Below are 14,534 nucleotides of genomic sequence, written 5' to 3'. Positions count from 1 at the left end.
GCCATGCTGGCTCTGCTTCAGCAAAGCTTGTTCTTCTATGTGCTTAGTTAATCTAGCTTTAATAATACTTTCTACCAGTTTTCCAGGGACAGAAGTTAAGCTACCTAGCCTGTAATTTCCAGGATCCCCTCTGGATCCCTTTTTGAAGATTGGTGTTACATTTGCCACTTTCTAGTCCTCAGGCACGGAGGAGGACCTGAGGTACATATTTTAGTTAGCAGATCAGCAATTTCACCTTTGAGTTCTTTGAGAACTCTCGGGTGGATGCCATCCGGACCCGGTGATTTGTCAGTTTTTATATTGTCCATTAAGCCTAGAACTTCCTCTCTCGTTACCACTATTTGTCTCAGTTCCTCAGAATCCCTTCCTGCAAATGTTAGTTCAGGTTCAGGGATCTGCCCTATATCTTCCACTGTGAAGACAGATGCAAAGAATGCATTTAGCTTCTCTGCAATCTCCTTATCGTTCTTTAGTACACCTTTGACTCCCTTATCATCCAAGGGTCCAATCGCCTCCCTAGATGGTCTCCTGCTTTGAATGTATTTATAGAATTTTTTGTTATTGGTTTTTATATTCTTAGCAATGTGCTCCTCAAATTCTTTTTTAGCATCCCTTATTGTCTTCTTGCATTTCTTTTGCCAGAGTTTGTGTTCATTTTTATTTTCTTCATTTGGACAAGATTTCCATTTTCTGAAGGAAGACTTTTTGCCTCTAAGAGCTTCCTTGACTTTGCTCGTTAACCATGCTGGCATCTCCTTGGCCGTGGTGGTACCTTTTCTGATCTGCAGTATGCACTCCAGTTGAGCTTCTAATATAGTGTTTTTAAACAACTTCCAAGCATTTTTGAGTGATGTGACCCTCTGGACTTTGTTTTTCAGCTTTCTTTTTACCAATCCCCTCATTTTTGTAAAGTTTCCTCTTTTGAAGTCAAATGTGACCGTGTTGGATTTTCTTGGCAATTGGCCAGTTACATGTATGTTTAATTTAATAGCACTGTGGTCACTGCTCCCAATCGGTTCAACAACACTTACATCTCGCACCAGGTCCCGGTCCCCACTGAGGATTAAGTCCAGGGTTGCCGTCCCTCTGGTCGGTTCCATGACCAACTGGTCTAGGGAATAGTCATTTAGAATATCTAGAAATTTTGCTTCTTTGTCATGACTGGAACACATATGCGGCCAGTCTATGTCTGGGTAGTTGAAGTCACCCATTACTACCACATTTCCTAGTTTGGATGCTTCCTCAATTTCATATCTCATCTCCAGGTCTCCCTGAGCATTTTGATCAGGGGGACGATAGATCATTCCCAGTATTAAATCCCTCCTGGGGCATGGTATCACCACCCACAATGATTCTGTGGAGGAGTCCGCCTCTTTGGGGGTTTTGAGCTTGCTGGATTCAATGCCTTCTTTCATGTATAGAGCGACTCTGCCACCAATACGTCCTTCCCTGTCCTTCCGATATAGTTTATATCCAGGGATAACCGTATCCCACTGGTTTTCTCCATTCCACCAGGTCTCTGTTTTGCTCACTATATCAATGTTCTTCTCTAAGACCAAGCACTCCAGTTCTCCCATCTTGGTTCAGAGGCTCCTAGCATTAGCGTACAGGCACTTGTAAGCAGTGTCTCTCTTCAAGTGTCTTTGGCACTTGTGGTTTGGCCTGTGGCAAATTTGCCCTTCTGAATTGATATCCTGTGCCCCTGCTCTCAAAATGCCTACTTCTAGGCCTACCCCTTTTAAAATTTCATCATTTCTTTGGTCTTTATCCCAGGGGGGTTTACTCCGAACTGGACCTTCCTCAGCTCCTGTCGGGTTTCCCCCCTCCGTCAGTTTTCATCTTGACTACCAGGAAAGCATGTGTAGGGCTGTTGCAGCCTTAGTCTCATTGAAAGCAACGAGTCTTAAGTTAGTCACAAATCTGTTTTCATTGGTTTGGGCGGGATTTATTATAACTAACTTTGGTTGGATCAGGGTCTCTGTTTTTAGGCTAAATTCCACATGATTCTAATGCAAGTTGCATCATGTCACATCATGACATTTGCAGACATCTAGATATTCATTCCCAGGTTATATGTTCCAGTCACCTAATTTCTCAAGTGAGAATGTTTTTCCTCACCCAGCTATACTCTCAGCATGAAAAGCAGAGGAAGGGAATCTCCAAAGGAATTGTGGTGGGACATGAGCAGTTTTAATAGCTTTCTTACCTGCTTGTTTTTATTCCTCTCCAAGGGTTAGAATGACCTTTGGCAACAGCGAAAATATTCTTAGTGGAGATGCGGCACTTTACAATAGCTCACCAGGTGTTGCCCACTAGCGGTTTTTCTCTCTGTAATGAAGCCATAAGCCATGTTCATCCTGAAGTGTTCCCATTTGCCCTGTTCTAGCCAGTCAGGCAGACAATGACCTCAGTCCCACTGCAGTCTTAGTATGGGCAGCAAATAAGGCTGCCTAGGAGAGTAAATAGTGAGGGAAAACTATATGAAGACTGTCCTTTCTTGCTTCTTTCAAACCCTTAGGCAAGAACCTTTGAGAAATAAGTGCTGTGTTTTCAATGTGTGCTGCTCGAACAAGAAAATGTACTTTTTGTGCCAAAGGGGAAAAAAATCCCCTCTGCTGCATCTGTTCCCTCGATGACTGTGATATAAATCTGTTGTGCAGAGAACAGGTAAAACCTTTTCTCCAAGGAACATTATATTACATTTTAAGAAACAGTATTATCATTTGATGAAGTTTTTTTTAAAAAAGGAATACATTCCAATACACCAACAAAACCTTCCAATACACTTCATGAGCTGAAAGCAACCCGTTAGCCATACATGCCAGCCAATTGGGATTGATATGCCTCCTGTTCTTGCTGCTTGCTTCTGACTGCAAAAGGAAAGAGTTTGTCATGCATCTAGCTTAGCAGGCCATTGTACATGCTTATTGGACTGCCTTCAGACTGATGAATCATAAGCTGTGAAGGCCTTTCATAAGAAAATACTACTTCTGTTTTAGATTTTTTGCACGCATGCATGCACACGTGCGTGTGCACACGCGCGCACACACACACAAACACAGAGATTTTGGGTAAAACTTCTTCCCTTTAGGATAGATATTCTCTGAATATGTAAAGGGACATTTTCCTTATTTATAATAATATCCATGTATTTATTTTAAACAATCATATACCACAGTATCTCTCCAGATCAAGTTTACCAACCCCCCTCCCCAACCCTGCTTATATGTTGTCACATTACTGCAGATGGACATCATGCTAAGCTCTGATTTATCATGACACGAACTGCCTTGGACTCATGCCCTTCCTCCTCCTCCAGCAGGGTTATGAGGAGTTCAGAAGCTTTGGCTTCCATTTGCAATTAAGGACAGCTTATCATGTTGTCAAACTCAATAAACAGCTTATAATCTTACTTTAAACAAGTAATAGATTATGATGCTCTTGCTTAAACAAACCATCATTAATATTAACTCTAGGGATGGAATGATCTGTCCGTTTCGGTTCTCTCACTTTCTTATTTTCCCAATGTTAAATTCAGTTCTCTACATTTCTATAGCAACCTGTGGGTTTTTTTAAAAAATACAATCCTCATGAAAATTCTCTACCATTTTAGTGTGAATTTCTCCAAATAAACATTTTCGTAGGCAGTTTTGACAAAGGTACACATTTTTGCAAGCCATTTCTTATCATTTCATGCCTTTTTGCATGTTATTTTCACTCATGTATTCATTTTTATGCACACTTTCCCCTAATATATGCATTTTTGTAAATGTTGTTTAGTTGGCGAACTGCATCCCAAAATTCTAATAAATGTGAATTTCAAAGGATGGCTGTGTTTCAGATCTCACATTGTTTTGGAAAGTTCAAATCTGATAAATTCTGCTTGAAATGAGAACTGAATCGAAATTCTTACCCATCCCTAGATTAACCGCTGTTTGGATTCAGACATAATGCTAAGATTTGGTTAACTGAATTTGGAAGTGAAACTTTTCAATCTCTTCCTCATGATCACATTAAGGGAGGAGCAGCATGTGAGCCTGGGGGGAAGGCTAGACTCATTCTTGTCAGGATAAAACATAATTTATTGTGACACCCAAATATAGCCATTGAGAATGAGCCACATATGATCCTCCACAGTAGTATTATGGCCATCAATTTTCTTTGTATCACTGGTTCTTTTATATCCAATTAGGATTTGTGGTACTGAAATATAGTTGATGTCACTGAATGCTAGAAACAGGCAAATATGTCCATTTTGGTTTCTCATTTTTTAAATCTTAAATTCAGTTCTCCACATTTCAACCTCAGTTTGTGATTTTTTTTAAAGTCCTCATGAAAATTCATCAGCAGTTTACTGCAAATTTCTTTTAATACATGTTTGCATATATTTTTGCAAAGCAATTTCCCCTGATATAATGCATTTTATGTCATGATCACAAATACACACATTTTTGTATATATTTTTCTTTCATTTGGTTACATAACTGTAAAATATGATGAGAGAACATATTTAATAAACAAAATATTTTTTGAAAAAGAATATATGCATGTTTATGCACACTCTGCCCCAGCATATGTCTTTTTGTAGACATTACATGGCTGCAGAACTGCACTGCAAAATTCAAAATGCTAATTTCAAAGGATGCCTGTGTACCAGATTTTGTATCGCTTCAGAAAGTTTAAATGTAGGTTGGCCTTTAAATGTGAACTGATTCAAATTTCGCCTCCATCCTTGTTGTATAAGCCTATTAATACATGAATTATTGAGCTTAATAGAACCGTCCATGCTGACTAGTTATGACTCTTCAAGTTTTCATGTTGCAACCTTTTCTGGCTCTTCTATCTTCCTTTCTAAAGGAAGTTAGATAGACAATCTAGGACCTTCTGCATATAAAAATATTTGCTGTTCCACTGAACTAGATCTTGTCTCCACTAAATAGAACCACGTTATAGTCTTGTTCATGCATTTATCATTATAGCGATGGATGTACAGAGGGACTGGGATCATACCTTCTGGCCCTGCCTCTAAACTCCACATATTCAAGGGCCCATTGTGCACAGAACTGATACACACATAAACACAAGTGTGCATAGGTTCCTGTACATGTGACTTATGTGACTACAACCAAAAAGGATAGAAACCCAACCTAGACAACCACTGAAAATCTCAATTGGGCTAGGTAATGTATCTATTAAAACATCTAAAGTAATAAATGTAATTTTAATTTATATATATAATAAATTAACTAACAATCATAAAATATTATTAAAGACAATCATCTGTGGCAATAAAATATCCTTCATTCAATGCATTCAGATCTAGTACAAGTAACATCCAGCCAACAAAAACTAAGTGTCCACTGAAGAAGACCTTTACAGGTTGAAACACATTTTGGAAAGATCTAGTTCAAGATCTGATTGCATGGAATGGATTATGGGGAAGATCAAGTACAATATATTTTATTGCCATATATGACTGTTTTTAATAATGTTTTATAATTGTTCATATAGTATATATACACACTTTAAAACCACATGTGACCCATGCTCCATTTATCTAGAATATGGAATGCATGTAGGCTCTGAGAAGCATTGAGACGCAGAGTCAGTAGATGTGATCCTAATCCACCCTCCATGTGTTCATTTCTACACAGATGAATGTGTGAACAGGGTTCCAACTTCCTGTTACAATACATTTGAGAGAAGCTGGGGTGATTTACACCAACTGTCGGAATTCAAAGCAAAAGGAACAAGAAAAACAAACACTGAATCTGTCTTTCTGGGCAGGTGCTGCGAAAGAGCTGGCAAATGGGAAACAGTCGTAGAAAATCTGTCAGCAGTCTGAGGCAAGCCATGCAGTTCCAAACAAATATGTGGCTTTGTTTTTCTCCTAGTACCAACAAGATAAAAATATTGAATTTTTAAGCTGTCAAATGATCTAAAACTTGGCAGCATACTTACTCTTGTATTAACTAGCTGAACATAGCAAGCACTGTAAAATCAGATAATTATCTGTCCTGTACATCACTGATATACTTAATTTGAGTATGTTTAATAGTCTTTTTATGGAGCACAACAAATCTGAAATGCCTGTAGAGGAACATATATACAATACAATGTCAGATCACTGGTCCATTGGACCCGCTATTCTCTTCTCTGACACCCAAGGATAAGGCAGAGATTCTTGTTTCTTATTTATTTATTACATTTCTACCCTGCCTTTCTTTTTCGTGATTGAAACCCAAGGCGGCTTACATATGGTTCCCAGGCGGTCTGACCAGACCTGACCCTGCTTAGCTTCAGCAGGGAGCTGGCCACATGTGCCTTCAGACCATACTTGAGACCCTCTAACAAGACTTGCCAGGAATTGAACCTGGCTATCAGTTTGTTACCAAGCCAAATTTAAGGTGTTAGTAATGATTTACAAGGCCCTAAACAACTTGATACCTAGATATTTCAAGTAGTGTCTTCTTCCATACCAATTTGTGCATACTCCGAGATCAGTACCAGAAGCCAGTCTTGATACCAATTATACAGCAATCAGGGACAAAGCCTGTTCTGTCATGGCACCTCAAATGTGGAATGCTCTTCCCCTTGACATAAGACTGTCTTTGACACTGCTGAGTTTCTGCCTTTGAGATGTTTGATTAGCTGGTCTGGTTCTGACTGTATATGCTATTATTGTTTTATTGCTTAGCTGCTCTGGTGTTACTGTAGTTGTATTTTAAAGATGTATATGATTGCATCTTGTCCCAGTGTCATGTTCTAATGAGGCGCAGGTTAGATTTTATAAAGAAATAAACCTGTGTTGCTATTCAAGGTTTGACTGTGCTCTTCTACTGAGCAATGGGCTGTCCCTACAGGAAAGGTCCCTAGTGCCCCTTGCTATTGTGAAGCCTTGGCTCTGAATCCAGATCTGGAGGCACAACCTGAAATACCACAGTTCAGCCTATGAACCACACAACAATATGTGATGCTACTTTGGGTTATGTCTATTTTCTGTAGAACCTTGTTGGCTTCCGTAAGTTCTGGTTTAATTTGATGTGCGGCACAATCCTAAACATATTTATTTGTATGTTAAGTCCCACTGAGCTGAATGGGAAATAAGTGTGCATAGGATTGGAGCATTAGTGGTATAATTATATACAGTATAGGATGATTCTTAGCCCATTCTGATTTGCATTCCCCAAGAAGAATCACTAAACTCACAATTTGCTGGACTAAACACAACAAAAATGAGTGTAGGGAAACGAATACTTTGAACTTCAGTGTTCTCCACCAGCTCAAACATAATTTATTTTCATGGATCATGTGCCTATGGAGTTGCTTGGTGATCAAGCAACCAAATGACAAGTTTTCTTTTCTCTTTATTTCTAGTGTATATTTCTATCCACCAAAAAGGAAGCCTTCTTTTTTATTTTCAAAAAATATATATAAACATAACCAACAAAATAAGCCCAGAATATTGCACTATGTAGATCATAACCATATTGCTCGTAAAGATTACATGTTGATTATCCATAGTGAATTAACACAATTTTAATTCATTCATTAATACTGTTCCTTTCCTTTTCCTTTTATTTCCTTTTCTTTTCTTTTGAAGAGAAAAAATGTGAACAGAAAAGTAAGCCTTCTTGTGCCAGAAGGCTAATCTTCCCCTCGTTCACTACTCAAGAGCTGTCACAAAAGGACACGCTCATAACAGGCGGAGAGATGTTTCCATCTTAAATCAGCTGTGGCTACTGCAATGTTAACTCTCCTAAATTTAGACATGTGTAATCCAGATCTGTGTTTATTGGTGAATGAGATAAACCTATGAGCAGGCTGTATGTAATTCTCTTTAGCAGCTTGAAGCATGGATGAAGGGCTAAAATAAGTGAGTGAGAAGATACTGTAGCAAGCAGATTACTTAATTTCAGGCTTTTGATTTAAAGTATTTTTTTAAAGTAAAGGCTTTATATAAGTGAATAGGGATAAATAAATAAATAAATAGGCTGCAATCAAAATAAAAGATAAGCAGATAGTAGGGATGGAAAGATCTGTCAATTTTGGTTCGCTCAGTTTCTCATTTTTCCAATGTTAAATTCAGTTCTCTACATTTCTGCAGCAACCTGTATTTTTTTTTAAAATCCTTTTGAAAAATCTCCACCATTTTAGTGCGAATTTCTCCAAATAAACATTTTTGTGGGCAGTTTTGACAAAGGTACACATTTTTGCAAGCCATTTCTCATCACATCATACCTTTTTGTGTTATTTTCACTCATATATTCATTTTTATGAATACTTTCCCCTAATATATGCACTTTTGTAAATATTGTTTAGTTGACGAACTTCATCCCAAAATTCTAATAAATGCAAATTTTGAAGGATGGCTGTGTTTCGGTTCTCATATTGCTTCAGAAAGTGCAGAGTTGATAGATTCTGCTTGAAATGTGAATCTAAATTCTCACCCATCCCTTGTAGATAGACTCCAAAATTAGCTTCAGTAGCTTACATACAAAAGCAAAGCATCCTTCTTGATGCCAGTGGCAAGGGGTCCATTCTGAAAGAGAAGAAGCAGTGTTTCTCCAGGCCATTGATAATAAAAATAAAGCATACTCAAAACTGCCTCTTTTTATGTTTGTACAGGGAGGCTGATTTCTGGGGCAGGGGAGAGAATAGTCCATCAAACACAGTAAAAGGATGTCTGCCCTTAGAGATGAGCACTTAGCGCTTGCCATTCATGAGGATCAGAGAAGGAGAGGTGTAAATGGAAAAGGATCACTCTCTTGGGTCCCTGTCAGACAAAAGGCAGACATCACCCTGTATTTTGCAGAGAATGCTTATGACTTGGCAGGATAAGGAAGAAGATGCAAGGATCAAGGTGTTACATCCTTTTCCTGAAGCCAGGCAACTTTAGCACCATAGCTTTGTCTTTATTAGCTCAACTGTCTACATGCTTTGTTCATTTCTATCTGACAGAGCGAGATTCTGAATAGAAACGGGGGGTTGGAGCTTTGCTTGCTGTGAATTTAACTTCTTGCTTTCTCACTGAAACCAAGTAGTACAGCTCCCCCCTTTCTTTTTACACTCTTTACAGCAAGAATTACATATGTACCTCAGAGCACTAGAAAATAAGCATCCACTTCTGTTGCAAGAAGTAATAATTTTACTGTACATAGTCTAAGGCTGTAAAGAGAAGTGCTTTTCTTTTTCTCAGAAGGTATAAGGTGACATGAAGTCACCCATTCCACTGCCATTTCTGATAACTCAGCTTTGTGATGCTTCAGACACCTGTTTGACTAGACAACCACTTGGGCAAAAGAAGCAAGGGTGCACATAATCAATGCATAATGTTTGGAATCTGCTATCAAAAGACATGCTGATGATGGCTGGCGTAGATGGCTTTAAAAGAGGGCTAGACGAGTGCATGAATGGATAATAGGGCTATCAATGCCTATTAGTCATGATGGCTCTATGGAACCTCCATGGTCCATCCCTCTGAATGCAACTTGCTGTTGGAGAAACATTAGAAAAGGGTGTTTTTTTTGGGGGGGGGGGTTGCCTTCCCTGGAGGCATCTGTGTGGGATACAGGATGCTAGACTAGATGAGCCATTGGTATGATCCATCAGAGTTCTTCAGAAATGCTTGTATCTCACATCCCCTTCAGCTTTCTTTAAAAATGTTGTTTGTCCAGCCATAGGCCCACCTCCAGGCTTCAGAAAAACTAAGTGGAAAGCACATAGGAAAAACAAACACACCTTATGTTGATTTTCATCCTGGCACATTTTACTGCTGATGTTATTGGGCATATCGCAGCTATTAATGTTCTACTTTAATCTCATCATTCCTATGGGATCTCTAGAGTTAAAAAAAACCCTCAGTAATTCACGAACTGTGTGCCAGGACACAGACTACCACTCCATAGAAGAATTGCTAGGGTTCTTTGAGAAATAAGGCTATGAGCAGTGCAATTCTCTGAATATCTACTTAGATGTAATGAGATTTACTTCTAAGTAGACTTTCAAAGGAATGCACTGTTGAATAGGGCTTGCTCCCAGGTAAGCAGGTATAGAATTGCAGCCTAAAGTAATTATATGATCATGTGAGCCCAAAATATCTACTCAGAGAGGAAATTGCTCTGTGCCTGTATTATTCATTGCTCTGGTCTTGCTTCCTCTCAACCAGTCTCTGCTGGGAAGGATAATTCTGATCAATCTCTGCATTGGGGACAGTAGGAGCTTTCAGTCACTCTCAAGGAAGAAACAGACACTGCAGAATACCCGATTCTAAGAAGGCCACACACAGCATCTCTACATGAGTCTAATCTGGAAGTAGGCCCAGAATCACAGCAACTCATGTAGAAATAACAAGGGCAGACTCCCCTGAGAATGGTTACTTTATAAGTAAGCCTTTTTGGATGAAAGAGTGCCTCCAATTATAATTCAGATGAAAGTGTGCCTCGGAAGTTATCAGAGGTTTGGGTGACATCAATATATTATACACATTTTTAAGTTTGTATGATGCACATTCCCCCACCCCAAAATATTTTTAAAGAAAAAATTGAGGAAAACAAGAGGTTCTAAGAAGAAAGGCAGATCTTGTAGTCATGGCACTCTGGCTATTCATAATTAAACATAAGAAGGTTAATGAGCAACTACCAGTGGATAAATAGCTAAGGAAGGGTTGGAATGTTTAAATACTATCAAAAGTAACACATTATATAACATTACATGAAGGAAATAACATTCTTCCTTGTACAAAATTGGTCTTTATTTTTGGAACTCTAGACATAATATGAATCATGATGCTATTACATCATTCTTTTGATCTATTACACATTTAAATTAGAAAACAAGTTTTACCCAAAATTAAACTTATAGGACAACTATTATTATAGTAAGTACTGTCTCTTGATTCCATTTACCAGTGTGATAGTACTTGTAGGTAAGAGATTGTAGCCCAGAAACTTTGCAATGTGTTGGCACTCGTGCTATTTCATGCCCACCCCTGGCATTGTGGTTTATGTGAAGGGCAAATCAGAAAAAATAAATAAATTGATGTTTGAAGTGTTCACACTTCACTGCACCCATTTCATCATTTTTTAAAATTTTTTGCTGGAGTGCAAGGCTGGCCTAGACCACAGCCAGCCTGATTTGACAGAGCAATGGTAACCATATTAGGTTAAATTAAACATGTTATTTTCCAGTACAGATATCTGAAATCCTTGCTCATCCATGTGTCTTGCAGTTGGCTAGGTGCCACCCATATGGTGTTATACAGCTTTGTGTTGTGGATTCTGAGCTGATTAATTCTTTTGCAGCCAATGCACCTGTCTAGTTGAATAATTTTAGGGAGAGGGGAACACACTAAATATCTGAGCTGTACTTATACACAAATATCATGACTCCCATGACTTCTGTAATATGTAAGGGCATTACCTTTTACTACTTTTTCTCATACTACCCTTCTCATTAATTTACAGTTACCACCAAAATTTCACAAAGGGTGCTTCCAGAAGGACAGCTTCTAGCACTATCCAAACATTGCTTTTCCTCCATAAGCTACAAGTGGACTTGCAATTGACTTTCCATGTGGTCAGTGTTGGGCATATTGTCCATTTATACCTGGAGGTGGGTGGTGGTTCCACATCACTGGAGCAGTGGAATCGGCTCCAAGCTTTAGTCTGAACTGTCAAGGATCTGTCCAAGATGCTAAAAAGGCAGAGTTCTAAGGTTATTTTTATTTGTGATAGTCATTAGCAGTTCAGCGCAGCTCCCACCCTGCTTTCTTCCCAAATGTTTGGGTAAAAGTTCAAAGCATTCATTCACAGGGTTAATTGGGACCTTTAAAGACCACAGTAGCAATCATTCATTCATTCATTCATCATTGGCGATCACTTGTGGCCGAGTAAGATTGTCTTCCAGGGTAAGGTCTTTAACAGTGGGTCCGTAAGTGACTGTGGAGACCAATTCTGGATCCACACAGCCTCCCACAGTGACGACATAGGTTTCCAGATGGAAGATGGTCACGATGAGGATTTGCTTGATGTGCCTTCCGCTTAACTCATTTGTCCCTTTCGCCCTGTATTTGTGCTTCTTCAGAGTCCATAGCACCTTTGATAATGGCCGACCTCCAATTGGGACGCTCATGGGCCAAAGCTTCCCAGTTCTCGATGCTCATGTTACATTTTTTTAGATTAGCTTTAAGAATATATTTAAACCTCTTTTGCTGTCCACTGATATTCTGTTTTCCATCCTTAAGTTGGGAGTAAAGTAGCTGCTTTGGAAAACGGTGATCAGGCATTCGAACAACATGGCTGGTCCAGGGAAGTTGATGCTGGAGGATCATTGTTTCAACACTGATAGTCTTTGCTTCTTCCAATATGCAGTAGCAATAGGAAAGATGGCACATAAGTGGGAAAGTAAAATTACACAATTATAGAGAAACAGCATATTATAAAATACTTTAATTCATACATCACACAATACATTCTGCTTGACTTAAAACAATGCGTAACATTGGAGGTACTGAGACTTTTCCCCCATGTATACATCCTTTTATTTCCCATATTTAGGTTGGGGGGAGAGAAAGTGGCAGTGATAGCTTCCCTGCTCATTTAGTGCCCCAAGTGGCTCTTACTATTTGCTTCTTTGTTGTCAATAACTGCACATAGCCAGCAGGCAAGTATTTACTTCGCCCCATGAAGGGGCTCTTTTTTCCAATGTCGGGGGAAGGATGAGAGAAAGGAGCAATGGCAATTGTCTCGTTCACTCAGCCAGTTGTTGGCCACTAGCCACGTGGAGCTGGCTGCAGACACTTCCTTTGCCCATGGAGGGGCTTTTCTGAATGTGTGTGTGTGTGGGTTGCTCAAGCATACTTTATATGTGTGATTGAGAGATGCACTTGAGCAGAGAGAGTGGGGGATATGCATGTTTGATCTCTGTATGCATATGGGTGGGTGGATGTTGGGAGGGGTATGTATGAAGCTTTGGTCTGTGTGTATGTGTGGCCCATGAAAGAGGCAGAAGGGCAGGGGTGTAGTCATTCAGGGTCTCAGGGGGGCTTAGACCTGTTACTTTTTTAGGAGGCAGATCCCCGCAGGGTCCCTATATTTCCAGCATCTTATGAGCCAATCATTGTGAACGGTGAGTGTGTTGGCCACTGAGAGAGTCTTCTTACATGCTTCCTTGTCTTTTCCTGCTGATTGGAGCCAATCAGAGTGAAAAGCGGTGAGCCATTGAGCACTCTTCTCAGGAGCTAACACACTCCCTTTCACGCTGACTAGTTCCTAGGGATGTCTGTTGTTGTGGGCAAAGACATTAAGAAGGACAGAGAAGCAGCAAGCAGTATCCAAACCTGGCCAGATTGTTCTATAGCCTTAGAAGGGGTATGACTGTGACTATCATGAAGGGACCCTGCAGTTCTGAATTTGCCACTACACTGCTGGAGAAGGGGAGGCTTGTATGCAAGTATGTCTGTGTGGTCTGTGTATGTGTGTGAGAGAGAAATACACGTGTGGTGTGTATTTGAGATAGGAGAGGAGGTACATATGAATCTAAGGTCTGTTTGTGTTTGGTCTGTGACAGAGAGGGAGAGATGCACTTGGGAAGAGAAAGGGAGGGAGAGGTGTATCTGTTGCTCTGTATATGTAAAGTGTGTGTGTATGAATGTGTGTGTAAGAGAGATGCATGTGTGACTATGCTTTATTATCTATGTAGTGAGTGCATACATATGCTGTGTGTGCAAAAGAGTATGGTGTGACCACTTTGTATATTTTTTCCAATTACTGTGTTGTTAAACAGAAGCATTGTGTGGAGGGAAAAATCATTGTGTGATCTCCACAAAACAAGACGAGCAAGACATAACCGACTTCCCATGGTAAGCATGGAGTTGTTGGGAGAGGGTGCAACAATACCTGTACTCTCTCTCATTTTGTGTTATGCAATGCCCCCATGGCACAGCAGCCATTTTGTAATTGGCATCCGTAACACTTTGTCAATATCTGAAATGTACCCACTGATCCAGAAAGGTTGGTGTCTCCTGCCACTACACAGACCTCAGATGGGGGGGGGGGAGATAAATTGTATCCTTTATCCCTTCCACACTCCTGAAACTCCCCCTATCTGTCAGAGGCCAGAACAGGTTTTAAGTTTCTGATTCTGGGTTGGCCAGATCTCTGAACAGACGCTTCCCTCTTAAGGGCTGGGGGTGCATTCCAGCATTAATTTGCATTAGCATTCATATATAAGCCCAAGAACAAAAATCCTTCTGAAACAAATGCAAATCCTTTTTACCTTTCTTACCAGTTTAATTTATGTTATTCACACCGACCACATCCCATGTCTACAGCCTGCCATTACCTCAGGAGGAGACATGCCTTATTCCAAAAGGAAAGATATAATTGTCATGGCTAGGAAGGATGGCTGTTTCATGACCCATGATACACATCAGGAACAGTGACCCAGAGCGAGAGCGAGAGCGCACTGTCTCTGGCAACTGGCATTTACACCACAAGTAGAGAAGTATAATTTCAATCTTTGGATTCAAAGAG

This window comes from Rhineura floridana, chromosome 5 (genome assembly GCF_030035675.1).
Source record: "Rhineura floridana isolate rRhiFlo1 chromosome 5, rRhiFlo1.hap2, whole genome shotgun sequence".
Lineage (NCBI taxonomy): Eukaryota > Metazoa > Chordata > Lepidosauria > Squamata > Rhineuridae > Rhineura > Rhineura floridana.
The sequence above is the reverse complement of the archived record's forward strand: the minus strand, read 5'-3'. Positions refer to the sequence as shown.